Below are 18,271 nucleotides of genomic sequence, written 5' to 3'. Positions count from 1 at the left end.
TCTTCGGTACCAGCAGGGGTGGTCACAGCAACAGCACCCCTGGCTGATGTGCAGGCAGCAAATGGCAGTGCACGTGGGCAGCAGGCAGTCAGGCAGCAGCAGATGGCAGGTGGGAGCGTGCTCGGGGCTCTGGGGGGCAGTAGTTCGGCCTTCTGGGCAGGAGCGTGGTCTTCCGTGTGCTTACGCGTGGCCAGCTTGGTACGGAGTGATTTGGCACGTGAAAATCCTGCACGTCAGCATGAAAATCGAGGAAAGGCCCTTAGCGCGTAAGCGCGTCAGCACGCATACGCGATTCTATTGGACCAAAGGCCCTCAGCGCGTAAGCGCGTCTGTGACGTGACCCGCACGGGTGTTTCCCACACAGCACGTGATGACAGAGCACACGTGGAAAGACTGCACGTCAGAGTCTCATCGCGTGTGATTGGTGGAAATGGCCCTACACGCAGAAGTGACAAAGCGTGTAATTGGTGGAAATGGCCCCACACGCAGAAGTGACAAAGCGTGTAATTGGAGGAAAGGTCCCTACACGCAGAAGTGACAAAGCGTGTAATTGGTGGAAATGGCCCTAGCGCGTACACGCCGCGTAAGTGACGCTGGACGTGTGGGCCTGTATAAAAGGTACGCGTAGAACACCACTTCCTTGTACGTGCTTTTCGTGGAGAGCGAGTGGGTGAATTCTGTACTTCTTGTCGTTTCACACGCGATTTACTTCACGGCGTTTCAAGTTCGTATTCCCTGTTACCTCTGACAGCTTTTTCTCTTCTTTCGCTTTTACTGGTTTACCTGGGCCTGTTCCCTCAAACAGTGTTCCCTTCTACTGTTGTCCTGTCTCCTCAGACAGCGTACAAATCTTCTTTTGGCGGGGGTGTTGCCAACCAAACGTGCTCCTTTTACACGCTCGTTTACCAGGCAGACGGTGAGTCACGCACGTATCTAACATCTGTGCTTGCCCCGTGTGTAGCCTACCCCTTCAGAGGTCATTCTAGGCTGCGTGTGACACGCATACGTTAATTCTTGTGTTTCTGGGTGCCACAGCGTAGTGCAGGTTTTTCTTTCTGCACACGTGGTCTAGGAGGGGTTGCGTGCACGTCATCTCCCTTTTTTGGGCCTCCTGTGCGTTGCGTGACCCGTCATCTTTCCCCAGGGGTTACATTCAGCCTTGCTAGAGCACTAGGGTACAATTACCATCTGGTACCCAACCCCTTTGACCCCCAATTGCCCAGCACAATAGTCTACATCCACTCCCATACGCACATTAACATCAGTGCCATGGCTGGGAGGCGAGGATTCCGTAAGGGTGGCAAAGGTGGAAGAGCCACAAGTGGTGGCCGTGGTGGATCCGGTAGGGGACGTGGTCGTAACTTGCAGGGTGAGCCTGTCCCCCCATGTGTGGAGGACCAGTCACGGGCACCCATAATCCCCCCCCGCCCCCCCTCCCATTGAGGCTGATGTGGCTGACACCATCCATGCTCAGCCCTTGTTGGACCAGCCCATTGTGGCACCAGACCTGGCTGACTCCATGGCTGACTTCCAGGTCAGCAGGGCTACGACACGTGCGCTGGTGCACGTTGATGCCATCATGCCACGTGGATCTGGGGCAGCAAGGTCATCTGCTGCACCAAGGAGGCAGGGCGGAGAGGCTGCAGGGGCAGCTGCGGCTCCATCCACCCCAGCCCTCACACACCCAGCCAGGACAGTGTCGGTCCTAGTCCATGCTGCTGACATTCCCCCTGACACCATCACACTAGAGCCAATGCCTGCACCAACTCCCATGCTGAGTGTGCAATCCCACACTCCTGATACAGAGTCCACCAGGGCTCCTGCCCCTAGTGTCCAGAGCGGCGCAGGACACTCAGGATCACCACCACCTTCCAAGCAGAAGAGGAAGAGTGCTCGTCCGGCACAGGCTGATGCCCCAGACACGGCTACACAGTCCGGCCCGTCCAGGAAGCCCAGCTTCACGGATGACGAACTGAATGCACTTGTCGAGTATGTGTCCGGACATGACAACGAGATGGTCATTGTTGCAGGATCCAAGACCACACCTGCACAACGCCAGGCACACTGGCAGACCGTTGCGGACATCGTAAGTGCCCTTGGAATCGTGAGGCGCACAGCCAATGATTGCTATAAGCGCTGGAATGACCTAAAGCGCAGGGCAAAGAGTAAGCTGGCCTCAAGTCATGCCGCAACTCTAGTGACTGGAGGTGGGTCTCCAGTAGTAGACATGGAACTCACTCCACATGAGTCAGTCGCTGGGACCTACGTCACGGAGGAACAGATCCAAGGCGTGGGAGATCTGGCTGATTACGAGGCATTGTCCGGTGAGTGCACATGCATGTGTGTGTCATACATGTGCATGGTGTGTGTGTGAGGGCTTCTGTTTGTGTGCCAGGTGAGAGTGTGTGCGCCTGAGTCGTATGGGTCAGCCATGTGCTTCATGCAATACTTCCTGCGCAGCTGCATTTGGCCATAGCAGTATCCCTTCTGCCAACAGTAGACATCTAGCCCAACTGCACGCCAGTTGCCCTTGAAGTGTCACCTTGCCACAACATATTTGCTTATTTTTCACTGTTCATTCAGTCAGTTTGTTTGCATTCCACCACTTTCACTAGGCATGTCGCTGTCCACTAGTCACATGTCTGACATGGGTATGGTAAAGTGGAGTGACTTTGTTACCTGGATATCATTTGTACACACATGTCCCTGTGCAATTGGACCATTTCAGACTGGCAGCTCCAGGTGAAAAATCTGACCTGTTAGAATTAGAAAAGCAATTACATGCGGGAACTGGACTGAATGAATAGGTGCTGCCCTCCTCTCCATCTTCACTCAATAGTAATGGTACATGCCATCTGTGTGATGGCATGTGTGTTTCACCTGGCAATCACAGGCCAATGTGTGATGCCACTGCCAGGCAGCATGCAGAAAATGTGTTCATCTTCCATCTTGGTGTCATCAGTGTGTGCCATTTGCCTGCACTTCATACGCAGTGAGGGTGCATGCATGGGAGGGTTTCAGTCATGTGGGACATGTGTCAATCAAGTACTGGTTCTCTTGCTTCTTAGCCCTCATTGTGTGCCATGGTGCTGATGCCTGTTTCCATTTCTTTGTTTTCATGTCTTTGCAGGGGAAGACGCACCTGATACTGCTGGGGTTGTGGAGATGGTGCAGACCCAGGAGGGGTCCGAGGGCCGACCAACCACCAGTGAGGGACGTGGTGTGGTGGTGGGGGAGAACCCACAAGTGCTGCAGGTCGTGCTCTCAAGGGGTGTCTCTGGCTGCACCTCCCCCGAGCTGTACTCAGGTGTTGATTCGGATGAGACCTACGTGCCGTCGCAGGTGAGTGTTCCAGGGAGGGATTCTGTTCTGTCTCACTCACCTGCACCAGGGTCAGAACCCTCCATGGGGATGTCAGTGTTGGCAGCTACGCCTTCGGTGGTTACGGATGCAGGGTCACACTCCGCGACATCTGATCCTGTTCCTGGGCCAGCAGATCAGAGGGGGAATGCAGTCCTGCAGCCTCAGGCAGTGCCGGCACAGCAAGGCGCAGTTCGCCTTGCCCCAGACAGGTGTGGTGCCCGCCGACGTGGTGGCCGTACGCCACCCGGCAATACCGCATGGGAGCAATCCATTTACGGTATGGCAACCCAACAGGCTGCATCATCCGAGATGATGGCTCAGGCCATGGATAGGGTGGCCACTTCCATTGTCCCCCCAGAAAGGCTGATGGAGCGACTAGAGCAGGCAACCGACTCCATCTGCCAGTCACACAGGGAGGACATGTTGGGGTCCAACAGGGACAGGCGGGCGGCACTGGCGACTCTGCAGGAGGCCATCTCCTTTGAGTCCCAGGGCCACAGGGAAGCCCTGAGGCAGGAGCTCCTTCACCTCAGGACGACTCTTGTTGAGCTTGAGGCTTCAACACACCAAAGGACAGAACAGCAGCTGGAGCGTCTCACCCGTACGCTCTCAGCTGAGATGCAGGCAACGAGGGCGGAGGTCCGGGCATCCCGTGAGTTGTTGCATGGGGACCTCCGCACACTCATCCTCCAGAACCAGACCTACCACACCCGCATGCTTGCAGCCATGGAGGAGCAGACTAGGGCCTTGCGTGGGCTGCCTCCCATAGTGCAACCACCTCCGGATGCAGCTGCACAGGGTGATAATAGCGACAGCAGTGATACTCCCACAATAGGGTAGCCGTGTGGGCCATGAGCCCATGGAGGTGTTTTATCTTCCCAGGATCCACGCAGGTGGGTTCTGGTGTGCATCCTGTCCTCGGACCTCCTGGGTGGCCTCCCCAACCCCCCCCGGGCCCATCAATGGCCATTTTTGATTGTTTCTTATTTTTATTTTTATTTTGATTTCTTTTATTCCCAATTTTTTTGGGACGATCTGTTGGCTTCCGTGGTTCCTGTGGGCATACGCTGCATTGTGGCTGGGCACATGCAGGCTTGTAATGTATTTGGTTCAGATGCTTGGGTTTGAGTCACACACACCCCTCCTGCTTCCCGTTTCCATGGGCTTGCAAAGGGTGTGCCCAAGTGACAGTGAATTACACAGTGACGTTGGACTCCCATGAGCTGTGTGGGCAGTCTGTAGTCAATACTGTGTATACATTCCTAGTGCATATTGCTGTTGTGTTGTACACTGCATGTTGCATTGATGTGTAACTCTTCTTCTGTGTCTACCTCCCAATTTGCAGGTCCCTTCCTCATGTCCACACAAGGACCTCTAGTCTGGAGATGGGGTCCATGTTGGCAGCAGTGCACCTACAACTCTACATGGCGCCAACACTGCACAGTTGGTAGTGGTGGGAGACATGAGTGGGGGCCTGGTGGAGGGTGACCCTGGTGGCTGGGGGGTGGGGGTGGTGGGAGACATGAGTTGGACATGGGTGGGGGCCTGCTGGCAGGTGCCCCACAGTGCTGGGGGGTGGGGGTGGTGGGTGACATGAGTGGGGGCCTGGTGGAGGCTGCCCCTGCACTGCTGGGGTGTGGGGGTGGTGGGAGACATGAGTGGGGGCCTGGTGGAGGGTGCCCCTGGTGGCTGGGGTGTGGGGGTGGTGGGAGACATGAGTTGGACATGGGTGGGGGCCTGCTGGCAGGTGCCCCACAGTGCTGGGGGGTGGGGGTGGTGGGTGACATGAGTGGGGGCCTGGTGGAGGCTGCCCCTGCACTGCTGGGGTGTGGGGGTGGTGGGAGACATGAGTGGGGGCCTGGTGGAGGGTGCCCCTGGTGGCTGGGGTGTGGGGGTGGTGGGAGACATGAGTTGGACATGGGTGGGGGCCTGCTGGCAGGTGCCCCACAGTGCTGGGGGGTGGGGGTGGTGGGTGACATGAGTGGGGGCCTAGTGGAGGCTGCCCCTGCACTGCTGGGGTGTGGGGGTGGTGGGAGACTTGAGTGGGGGCCTGGTGGAGGGTGCCCCTGGTGGCTGGGGTGTGGGGGTGGTGGGAGACATGAGTGGGGGCCTGGTTGACGGTGCCCCTGCACTGCTGGGGTGTGGGGGTGGTGGGAGACATGAGTGGGGGCCTGGTGGAGGGTGCCCCTGGTGGCTGGGGTGTGGGGGTGGTGGGAGACATGAGTGGGGGCCTGGTGGAGGGTGCCCCTGGTGGCTGGGGGGTGGGGGTGGTGGGAGACATGAGTGGGGGCCTGGTGGAGGGTGCCCCTGGTGGCTGGGGTGTGGGGGTGGTGGGAGACATGAGTTGGACATGGGTGGGGGCCTGCTGGCAGGTGCCCCACAGTGCTGGGGGGTGGGGGTGCAAGGGGACATGAGTTGGTGTTCATTAGTTCAAGGAGACATGTGCCTTTGCTGGGGGGCATGCCCATGTTGGGTGGGCTGCCTGCGGGACATGACCAGGGATGCAGGGTAGTCCCCTGTGGTGTGGGCTGCCTGCAGGGGCCGTGGAGGGTGTACAGGGTACACCTGGGAGGACCCACACTGTCAAATCACATGTGGAACTTCCCGCGCACCCCTGAAATACACGCGCCCAGGCTATTCGCGTGTGGAACTTCCCGCGCACCCCTGAAATACACGCACCCAGGCTATTCGCGTGTGGAACTCCCCGCGCACCCCTGAAATACACGCGCACCCAGGCTATTCGCGTGTGGAACTTCCCGCGCACCCCTGAAATACACACGCCCAGGCTATTCGCGTGTGGAACTTCCCGCGCACCCCTGTAATACACGCGCCCAGGCTATTCACGTGTGGAACTTCCCGCGCACCCCTGAAATACACGCGCCCAGGCTATTCGCGTGTGGAACTTCCCGCGCACCCCTGAAATACACGCACCCAGGCTATTCGCGTGTGGAACTCCACGCGCACCCCTGAAATACACGCGCACCCAGGCTATTCGCGTGTGGAACTTCCCGCGCACCCCTGAAATACACGCGCCCAGGCTATTCGCGTGTGGAACTTCCCGCGCACCCCTGAAATACACGCGCCCAGGCTATTCGCGTGTGGAACTTCCCGCGCACCCCTCAAATACACGCGCCCAGGCTATTCGCGTGTGGAACTTCCCGCGCACCCCTCAAATACACGCGCCCAGGCTATTCGCGTGTGGAACTTCCCGCGCACCCCTCAAATACACGCGCCCAGGCTATTCGCGTGTGGAACTTCCCGCGCACCCCTGAAATACACGCGCCCAGGCTATTCGCGTGTGGAACTTCCCGCGCACCCCTGAAATACACACGCCCAGGCTATTCGCGTGTGGAACTTCCCGCGCACCCCTCAAATACACGCGCCCAGGCTATTCGCGTGTGGAACTTCCCGCGCACCCCTGAAATACACGCGCCCAGGCTATTCGCGTGTGGAACTTCCCGCGCACCCCTGAAATACACGCGCCCAGGCTATTCGCGTGTGGAACTTCCCGCGCACCCCTCAAATACACGCGCCCAGGCTATTCGCGTGTGGAACTTCCCGCGCACCCCTGGAATACACGTAGCCCGCTCCCCCAGGCCCGATCGCATGAGGAACTTCACGCGAACCCCTGTAATACACGTAGCCCGCTACCCCAGGCCCGATCGCGTGAGGAACTTCACGCGAACCCCTGTAATACACGTAGCCCGCTCCCCCAGGCCCGATCGCGTGTGAAACTTCACGCGAACCCCTGAAATACACGTAGCACGCTCCCCCAGGCCCGATCGCGTGAGGGACTTCACGCGAACCCCTGTAATACACGTAGCCCGCTCCCCCAGACCCGATCGCGTGTGAAACTTCACGCGAACCCCTGAAATACACGTAGCACGCTCCCCCAGGCCCGATCGCGTGAGATACTTCACGCGAAGCCCTGAAATACACGTAGCCCGCTCCCCCAGGCCCGATCGCGTGAATAACTTCACGCGAACCCCTGTGATGCACGTACCCTGCTGAAATCGCGTGTTAGACTTCCCGCGCACCCCGGTATACACGCACACGTATTTTTTGTCAGCGGGTGTCCGTGTTTGTGGGTACCCCTTTGCACGTCATTTTTCCTGGAGGGCCACAGTATGGGACATTCATCATGGCAGTATATAGGTGCTATTTGTTGGCGCACCTTTTGGCGCACATTTCTTACAGCCGCAGAGACGCTACCGCCTGCTTTCTTGTGGCGGTCGTGTTTGTGCCTGTGCGCTGGTTTGAGCGTGCGCTTTTTTCCCCTATTCTATTCCATGAATACATGTTGTAGGCGAGCGTGTGGGCGTTCCACGCACTTGTGCCCTGTACTTCCCCCGTGACGCCCACGTTTTGGCAAGTTGTTCCCCATTCCGAGTGTTACGCCCGTGTTCCGCCTACTTTTGTTGCGTGCGCCGCGCTATGTGCGAATTTCGCTGTGGCCTGTGCGATTTTCGCTGTGACCTGGCGCACGCTGTTAGATGGCCTGTGCGCCAACGTGCGCCGCGCACTTTTTTATCGCACATACGCTGGTTTTCTCGCGCACGGCCTTCCATGAATCGACGTGCGCTGCTTTTCGTGCGATTTTCGCAATTGCACTGCGATTTTCGCTATTCCACTGCGATTCGCACGTTTTTGCCCACTTGCGCCGCGCTAATTATTCCATGAATCGGCCTGTAAGAGTCCATGTAAAAATATAAAATAGTGTCCTTAGAAATATATAAAAAGAGTCTTTATGCAGTGCAATGTAACTGTATACAAAAACCTTACTTCTGCTGCGGTTCTTGGGTTTTCTGCTTGTAGGTGGTCATGTGGCAGGCAGGGCAGCAGCGGATGCAAGGCCCAAAGTCCTTGTAAACTGGGCTGCGTGCGTAAGAAGCAGCCCAGCAACTCAGAAGCAATGTAGGGGGTCTCTTTAGGTTTTATGACTGAGCTGCGTATGCAAGTTGCAGGCTGCCATTGATTGCAGCTTGGGGCCCCCCAATCAATTCCTCAATCTGGGCCACCTCTGCCAGCAGTGGCCCAGGGAGTTTTTCATGGTCTGCGTTGCATGGGCGTGGTCAACACAATCATGCGGCCCTCCTCTCCCTCCCACAGCGATTGCCGCCCGGCCCAGGAAAGTCGGGGTGGTGGCAGTGAGTTAGTGTACTTCCCTCCCTCTATCAGAGGAGCGCCACACTCAGTCTGGACTGAGGCAGTGAAATGGCTGGCAGAGGTGCTGAGCGAAGCACCGTCTCGACCCTTCATTGTGAGGGCCGTGCTGCAACCGCTGTAACGGTGCTCCACTGACAGTATTTTTTTGTTTCGTTTTGAAGGATCCCTGCACAGATTCCCATGCCGGGGTAACTTCCATTTCTTTTCCTTTCTTTTGTTTATTTTCCTTTCTTCTCCAACCCCCTCTCTCCCTCTGCCCCCCCCCCTCCCCACAGGGCATTTGAATTGCACCAATGTGTAGGTAGGATATTGTATTCCACCATGTTAAAAAAAAAAATGTGCCTTTCCAAGATGCAACATTTTTTACTGGGTTAGAAATAGGGGCGTCCTTTAGACTGCCTTGGGTGAGAACTGGATAAGAATGGCGCATTGCATTGATTTTCAGATGCCAATATGAAAGGTCCAATGGATTATTTGATATTCGTATGTTTAATTTTCTCTCATGATATATTGGCTAAATTCCAGATTTTTGATGATATTTTGATCTTTGTGTTGCCTTTATTTGGAACATCAAATGTAAGTACATTCTTAGAGCATTTGCTCACACATTAACTGTTAGCTAAGACGAATGTGTCCCTTCTTTTGCACTGGACAAGGAAACTGGCAAAGGTTTGACATAGCCACCTCCTGGATATTTTAAAGAAACCCTGTTCACTAAGAATTACCGTCAATATTCTGCTAAGATTACCACTTAAATAGGAGAAGCTGGTCAATTTATTTAATTGGAATCAATGAGCTAATAAATCAATGTTTAGCTCCAAGTAAAGATTTTACAACTGGGCATGTACCACTCTATGCTGATCCTTGCAAACGTTTTTATTTTAAATGCTTTCGAAAGAACTTTTGAAACAGTCTTGTTGCAGGTCTAGGGTGCTGTTCAAACATAGCACGCCATCTGCTCCTTGCCCCGTGCTGTAAGATCTACTGGCTTCCGTCAGAGAGCAGAGTGCAATCAATAGAGGTGAGACACAAGTCCGAGATGAAACGTATACATTTAAGGAGACTTACTGCACAAGCAGATCAATTCAGGAAAACTTAGCTCAACAAAAGGCCATCCTAGCCTCAGGACAGGCAAAGGTACAAAGGTCTCTGGGGGTTGCAACTCTCAGTCCCTTTGCTTCTGTATTTCCTAGCCGTTCAGTCACTCACATTGCTGGGGGTTTAAGTGCCCCCAAACTTCTTGGCTCTTCTATCTGTCATCTCTGACGCTTTGCCTTTGATGTCAAAGGTGACAGCGTTCCTGGGTGTTGGGGCCCCACAAGTGGCTTTGTACTGGGCTGGGATAAGTGTTCCGCCATGGGGCTTGCTAGATGGGCTTCTCGGCTAATATGGTCGGGTGGTCTCTCCCCCTCATCTCTTGGGGTCTTGCCTCTAACCCCAACACCCCATTCTCGCCTACCTCTTCAAAGAGCCCCAATAGTCTTGTAGCTGAGAGGATCTCTCTCAGACGTCCAGTCCTCTGATCCCCACTGTCGCGCACTGAACACTAGAATTTGTATTATTCCATTACAAAATATATTTGTACCAGTGACCAATGGATAAAGTAGCTATTTCTCGACCTAGAAAATCTACAATGGTAAAAGCACAAGAGAATTGTTGGGGGCACACCTGGATCAGTATCCAGGACTGTTGCCAGCGGGGGCTTGTAATAGCTCGTCGACGAAAAATAACATCATGGATACGACTGAACCACTTACCCAAGTTATAGTCCAGTGTCCTAAGTGTATGCAATTAAGTGGTACGTGTTAATTGGGAGGACACGTGGTGAAACATTATTTTGGGATGAGAGGGAATAAAAGTTTCTAGAATATTTGTGCTAAAATTGTAACCTTTTCCCTCTCTGAGATAGAGTATGCTAACTCTACAGCATGGTGGTTCATGTCAGATACGCAAATATGGGTGCAAGTGGGCCTTTTTGTGAATCTGATGTACCCTACCCAGATATTTTGACTCTAGTAGGTTACACCTGGATTCTTTGTGAGTACTATTTCCAGGTGTAATCTATCACCAGAGATGGATGCAACCTGTTGCTGGAGTAACATATACCAAACATGGGGTTCTCTGTGTCGAGAACATTAAGCTGTTACTTAGGTGTGTTCACAAACATTTCTATGACAACATCAAAACTTTGTGAAGACATGTAAAGCTACACTTTTGCTGGGCATGTACATCTTCCCCATTCAGGTACCCTCGTGACACACCCACAGCTCCCCAATATACCACGGGAACACCCACTTTTGATGGTGTTGGAGTAAGTTATGCATCTGTGGGTTATGCAACCGCGCCTTAGTTAAGGGAAAATGTACGTGAATAGAAAAATGGCGATTTTCTTTTGTGTATCGAATGTAAGTCCTTTTGTGAATTAGTAGTAACTTACTTAGGAGGAAGATACGGATTGATTTGTATGGTAGTAAGTGACACATAGTCCTGGAAAAGCTTTGTGAATCAATCCCTAAGCTTTCAGATAAGTCAAGTCCTGGGCCTAGAACAGACCAGAGCATAAATGCCTGCGCATGTGTCCACCATCCCCATCTTTAGCCAGTGTCTGAGAGTCTGGCGTTATTAATTAGCGTCACTTTTATTCTACAATTTGAATCCAGTTCCTTTGGTCCTGGGTCAAAGGATGTGTGTTGTAAGTTCCCTTGAGGTCAAAGGTCACGGTGTATCATTTCATTTGGTACCATCAAGAGGAGGATGCTGTCACATCATCTACCCCTATGATTTTTGGAAAACTACTCATGTGTATTTACTTTACTTTATTGTACTTTATTTATATAGCGCACAATGGACCCAAAGGCATGATGGCGCGTAACATAACAGACAATGATACAACGACAAATAACAAAAAACATGAAGCATAATAAAAAACAGCCTAAAGACCAATATAGACCCTCTACAAGAACAGGAGGCAGGCCCATGGTGTGTCCACGAACAGGGTAGAGGCCAGCATAGGCTTGAGGGTGGAGCATTACAGGACCCATTTAAAGAAGTAAAGTACAGTTAGTGTCCCCCCTTGGAAAGTAATTGCGCCGGCTAAGATAGCGGGGGAGTGAACTAAGTCCACACCCTACAATGATACAATCACTGTTCGGCATTGAACACCAGTCGCTCAAATCGATGCGACGAATGATCTTCAGATCTGACAATCTGACAGCGCCTGGACCTGTGCGTTGATGCAGCCATGCTAGAAATGTATTTCTTAAGGCATCTCTTGACTCTTTAACAGTGACTTTAGGAATGTTTGCAATAACATCATTGCGGGGGTCCATGATGAATGCATGTTTACTGGGATCCTTAATACATGGCATTTGCAGTTTGTTTAATCGCACATTCCTTTTAAGAGCTTGCTTAGGCGCCGGTTTGTTTTCTGGGGCTAATGAGTCGTAGATTTTATCTTGGGTGTAAACTGGTGTTGGTAATGCCGTGAAGTTATCCGCGCATAGCTCCTTATGGTCAGGACTATAACACTTAGCCTGTTTCTTGTTGCTCGTCGGTGTCTTGGCTCGTGCTTGCAGAAATACTTTGCTAGGGTCTGTTTGTGTGGCTTGCTCATGGCTCTCTGCTAGTATATTAGTTTGGCATCCAAATTCCGAACTTTTTGTCTGTTGCCCCTCAACTAAAGTAGATTTTATGTCAGTTTGTGTTGCCATACTGATTTTATTCGGGCAAGCGACTGCTATGAACTCATTGAGAGTAGCCACGATAGCACAGAGGTTCTGTAATTTGTGACACTGCTGAAGTTCCGTCAAGATACTTTCTTTTAGGTATACGAATTGAGTGGTGGTGGTGTCGTCTGCTTGAGTAAATAGGCTCTCAGGACCCTTGGTAGAACTTGTGGGTAAGGGTGTCCTAATAGAGTATTTCTTTATCCCTCCTATTAGCCTGGTCACTGCTGGTGAAAAGACTTCCCCCGCAGGGTCTGTCAAACCCTTGCAGACTGGCTGCTCTGGGGTGGATGAAGTTATAGGCGGTGCACCAACCAGGCCCAAATTGAGATTCTGTCAGGACTGGCTGGGTTAGTAAAAGGAAGAGTAACAAGATTAACATTGTGCCTTCAGAGCTGGCTGGGTTAGTTGTGCTTTCAGAACTGGCTGGGTTAGTAACAGGAAGAGTTTGTACATAGAATTAACATTGTGCTTGCCCAAGTCAAGATGGAGCGAAAGAAACTTAATCTGATTGGTTAAAGGTACAATGATATGTTTGGTTTGCCTGATTGGTGGAGAGGACAATGGGTTTGATTCTTGGGAGGTGAGCAAGATTCTAAACTGCCTTTCATCCAGAGAAATTCAGTGGCTGGTTGCACATTAGTTAAGCTCCTTAAGTAAGGCCTTTTCAGAGCTCAGAAAATCTACCAAAGAAGTAAGAATATCGTTTGCTGATCCAGTTTGAACAAGAAGTCATCAGGTGGGATCGTTCTTTTAAAGATTTTAAGATTGTCACAGTGAACTTTCATTTTCTTTTATAAGAAAACTTAAAGAGTTAACAAGTTTCAAATTCATTTGAGAAAAGAGACATTTACAGTTAAAGTTATTATAAGGAAAACAAACTTGAAGATAGTGCGTAGGAGTTTAAAGTTAATTAACTGCGTGTAATGTTCTTCAAGACTGTTTAATGTGTGCGCGAGCTCGCAAGTCGTCGTTTACGTGTTTTTGAAAGCACGTGGGTATTCAGAGCGATAGAGCGCATGCCCAAATGAATTGAGCGAGCAAATTTTAGCGCGTATACATTTTGAACGTGAAAGACGTTTCATGAGAAAGCGCGTGTTGTTTTGCGATAGAGCGTGTGCCCAAAAGAATTGCGCGAGTGAATTTTAGCGCGTGTACATTTTTTACGTGAAAGACGTCTCATGAGAAAATGCGTGTTGGTTTGCGATAGAGCGCGAGTCCATTTTGATGAAGCGCGAGTTGTTTTAAACGTGTGAACTGTTTTACGTGAAATACGTTTCATTTCTCCACGTGAGTTCGGTAGCGATAGAGCGCGAGTCCATTTTAACCAGCGCGTGTTATTTTTTATCGCGTTTACATATTTTTTTCACGCGCGCGGGTTTTCTAAAGAATCGCGTGTGTATTTTAAACACGAGGACAATTCTTCACGTCTTCTGATTTCACGTGTTTATCGCACACGCTTATTAAGGAAGAAACTATACGTTCTTTGTGTAAATAAGGAAACAATTCACACGCAGAAGGAAAGCAGTATTCCAGGAAGTTAAAGAATATTATTTAATGTAATTTATGCAAATGGTATTCAAAACTTCAGAGAAAGACTGCAATTTATGAAAGCATTGAAAACTACATAAGGTTAAAAGAACTTTGAAGCAAGAGGAATATCTAGTTCTGAAAAGGTGTTTGCAAAGGCCATCACTTTAGGATTCTAAAGAGACTTGAGTGGCTTGAACTATATGCACAACACAAGATATATTTACAAGATATTCCACACAGGTTACTAGCCTCTGAGTCTTTTACTGAGGTTTAAGAGGTAAAGAGTTTAGAGTTTATTGAGAATAATTTTAGAAAATAAGTTTTTCTTATCATATAAGTAACCAGGTGTATTTGTTTACCACAGATACCAGAGCCTACCAGACGGTTGCAGGGCTGCAGTGTCTCCGTTGTTATTTTCTCCAAATTCCCCTTTCCCTTTCTTGGGGTTTTCAGCTCAGCTTATATTTAAGGATTGAGAGGTGAACTCCTGGTGAGGGTCTGTGGGGCCAGCATCAGCTCCTGTGGAATTCAGTCAAGCCGGACCCTGACAGATTCCTGGTGGTGGAATTTTGAGCATTAAGTGGCTTGCCCGTATGAGAGGTGGCTCCATGCACTCTCTGTCTCCTCCGTGTGCTTAGAGCTAGGACCTCAGATATGTGGTCCCTACGGCCTTGAGGAGAAATGGCTGGGGAACCCTGGCCAGACCATAAAAGAATCGTCCCTGTCTCCGGTGTGGATTTCTTTACAACCGGATGACTAGGTAAACGTGTGGGAGAGCCAGACTTAATTATGTCCTCCATGTAAAAAACATGCAAATGGACTACCTCACGGCTGAATAGTATATTAATGAGGACGTGCAGCTTAAACTGTGGGATAGCGTTTAGTATGTGTTCAACTGAAGAAAATGATGAGAATGCTCATAAGATATCTTACCCCTTTAACTCTGTGATTGCAGACCGGCTCCACACAAAGCGTCCCCCGCTGGCCGCCTGAAACAAAGAGTGTGCCCGCACCCCCGTGCCTGGATAGCATGGGGTGGGGGGTAATAGTACCCTGCGTCTGAGCCGCCAGCAGCTTCGACTTCCTAATTCCGCGGCACCGGCACACGACGTGCAGGAGGGGGAAGTGAAGCGGTTAGAGTAAAGGACCCACTAGGGTCCTGGAGACGTCCCTGGAGCGTCCCTGAAGCATCAAGCCGCACCACAGCCCAGGGCTACAGCCGCCTCCGACACCCGCAGTTGTGGAGCTATCTGTATCCTCTGTCTTCTTAGAGAGATCTAAAATCTTCACTAATGGCCCTTCTACATCCAAATATGGATGTTATTTCTGCCTTTGTGACTTTCTTCTCCGGTTAGATCTGTTCCCAGAATATGTTTTTCTTTATATATTTACAAGCATTCTTGTGGTCCAAACTGAATGACAATAACGTAACATGAAACAAATAAATGAAGATCCGTCTGTAAATTACGCCACTGGCCCTTTCCATCATAGAATTAAAAACATGTGACAGTTTCATCTGTTTTGCGTGAACCCTGATAAAATAATATCTGCAATACAATATTCTGACTAATCATATAGTGACTAGAAAATATGTATACAAAGTTTAAATATATAAAACATAAAACAAAAAAAAAATAAACCTGCAACCAATGGAATAAAATGGGCTTGCATGTCAGACTTCAACTTGTTTGCATTTAGTGTTAACAATAATCATTATACAGCGTGTTCTGGTGATTTAACAGTTTCCGTTCTACGTGTTGCTTAAAGAATCATATTGAACTATATGTAAGCATTTATGTGGTATAATGCTATTTACAGTCGCCATTTAGTGTAAGGGTATTCTTCCTGGGATCATATACGGTTTGGCAATTCTTCCTGAGCAGATGACTACTTGGGTGGACCGATTCGAGGGGAAAGTGCAGAGATCTATATTAGGAGTACCCTCCTCAGTCCCGGTGGAGGCCACTGATGTGAACTCGGGGTCCCTTCCATTCGCTCCCTTTGGTTGCACCAGCGGTGTAAGTTCTATCTTTCCATCTTTATCTCCCTCCCTTCTGCAAATAATCTATTAAGCTAGGAGTGCACTAATACATTTTTAATTCCAATTACAGCATACAGCAATGGAACATTTCCAAAATATTGATATTGATTTGGATGATTTGATCACAGCTCCCAACGCGCATCTTATTTTTAAAAAGAAAAATAGTCATTATGGTTTTTATGTCTAACATTGCTTTTTTAAGCAATAAAGTAAATTATAGTGTTTTTAGTGTCCAAGGATTTCGCCGTGACCACCTCCCTACCTATTTAACCAAATTATCCTCTCTGAATAGTCACAGATTTACTACATATGTGTGTTTTAATATACTCCATACTCGGGAAAATACTGGCCGCTGGTCCAAATTAGCACGACATGTAAGAACTATGTAATCTGAAGCTCGAGTCGTCCCGCCATCTACTCACCCAATGCCAAATTCTAAAGGTCGATTATATTAAGAGCCATGGTCGTTTTGTACACAGTGTCTGCTCCATCCAGGAGGAGAAATTTGGGAGCTCAATAAATGGTGCAGAGAGCATTGTTATAACTGCAGCGGCTTTCCTGTGTAGAAACAAGCATTGTATGAAACCGCTTTGGTTGATATTGACCATGTTTCATACAAAAATTGTCTCATAAGACAATTTTTTTATGAGACCATTTTTGATTGTCTCATAAGACAATTGTCTTATGAGACAATTTTTGTATTTTATGCTTGTTCATACTAATTGCGTCTTTTTAACTTTTGTATTAATCTGTAGTATGAATTTATAATATGGTATATTGCCTGATTCATGTTCCTCACTGTATATGTTGTCAACACTGCTATTTATTTATGCGAAAGGTTTTTTTCATAACCATATGCATGAACAATAAAAATAAAAAAATAAGCAAACATTCAGACGTTTCTCCATAAATCCTCAGTTTGCTTTTATGAAAGCAAGGTTGTGCCTAAATTGATATATGGATGGAACTACATTATTATGAGCTGGTGAAATCCTGGGAAACGTTAGAGGGAGGGACGTGGAGACGGGCGCTTAAGCTAACTAACACTATTCCAGCAGTGGCTATAAAATACGAATTGGGAATAGCATCCCTGGAGGCACGGGTGAAATGGAGATTGTTATCCCTATTTTGAGGTATGGTAGACCCACTGCCAAACACGTTTTGTGCTGAGCTGGGTAAATTGGTGCCAATGGGTGGATCAGGGAAAGATTCCAGTAAGTTCTTGATTGCAATTCGGGATATATATGATCAGTCTTTGCGTGCCCTTGATACAGATTGACAGACGCGGGTCTCAAATCCTGAAAGGGTTAAATGACTGTTATACGAGAAAGACTGCATCACAACCATAGATTCCACTCTTATCCCTCCTTGAGTCATTTACAGTGGGATCATAAGAGACGTAGAGTTATTTCACCCCTTCTCTGACAGTTTCCAAATCAATATTATCGGGTGATTCTTTAAAATCTACACTGGAACATTTTTCCTACTCGTCAAGTGTTACTACACAGAAAAAAGATATGCTGGTGATATCCTAGAATGTAAAATGGCTGTTATATATGAAATTGAGCTCTCTTAATAATAATTCTTTCATAGTTGAGCTGATGAAAGTATGTTATGAGAATGATAACCCTCACAATCTAAGTGTTGTAGATTCAATGTGTACTGTATATTGTGGATGGTCTAAGGATAATGCTGCCATATGGCTCCACTATTCCCACGCTAAAGCTAAACTCCTACTCAAAATGTCAATATCTGACTATGCTAAAGAAAGAGACATGATTAATGTGTCTACTAAGACAACCAGTGGGCTATTTTTGGAACATTGGTCTGGAGATGCCAAAAAACCTAAATACCAAAGTGCGTTCCCAGATTGTACTACCATTAGGCACTATTTAGTTTTTAAATTTAATATTAGTGATACGTTGGACATTTTGGGAGCTAAATATAGGATTACGAGATAATTGAGATTATGCAGATTGTGTGGAACGGAGGCTATTGATACTGAGGAACATTTTATGTGCCTTGTGAGAGTCTTAATAAGTTGCGTAGTAAATATAAGAAAAGGTATAACAATGCCAGTAATACTGAAAATATGGCTGTGACATGGAAAATTCTTCTATGTGTCAAGGATATGAATCTTATCTTCCACTTGATGAACTTTTATGAGCTTATTTTAAACATTTTAAGAGATTTGACTTTCGGCATCCTGGTTTTATAGGCACTATTTTAATGTGATCTTAGTTGTAAATTGTGTAAAATCTTTGATTGTTATGCTTGTCATATATGTACAGCCTTGTTGGCTATGCACATATTAATCAATAAATAAATCCGATAGGCTTGGAAGATTCATATTACCAATTTTGTGAGAAGGAGGGTGAAATTGAAACTGTGAAGCATGTATTACTCTCTTGCCCAGCAAATTTGCTAATCGGGGAGTCAATGG

At 48.9% G+C, this 18,271-nt stretch overlaps 1 protein-coding gene and 1 long non-coding RNA gene across 3 annotated transcripts in view; one reads left to right on the top strand and one right to left on the bottom strand.

Annotated features, from left to right (window-relative positions):
- Positions 1-18,271, bottom strand: part of LOC138491838 (uncharacterized) — a 238,042-nt gene that overhangs the window by 12,782 nt on the left and 206,989 nt on the right. The window lies entirely within an intron of this gene.
- The window catches only part of LOC138491837 (anosmin-1-like), a 550,452-nt gene that overhangs the window by 487,827 nt on the left and 44,354 nt on the right, over positions 1-18,271 (top strand). The window lies entirely within an intron of this gene.

The sequence above is a fragment of the Ambystoma mexicanum genome, chromosome 10 (genome assembly GCF_040938575.1).
Source record: "Ambystoma mexicanum isolate Mex_15411 chromosome 10, UKY_AmexF1_1, whole genome shotgun sequence".
Lineage (NCBI taxonomy): Eukaryota > Metazoa > Chordata > Amphibia > Caudata > Ambystomatidae > Ambystoma > Ambystoma mexicanum.
Note: the sequence above shows the minus strand (reverse complement) of the source record. Positions and strands in the feature narration are given on the sequence as shown.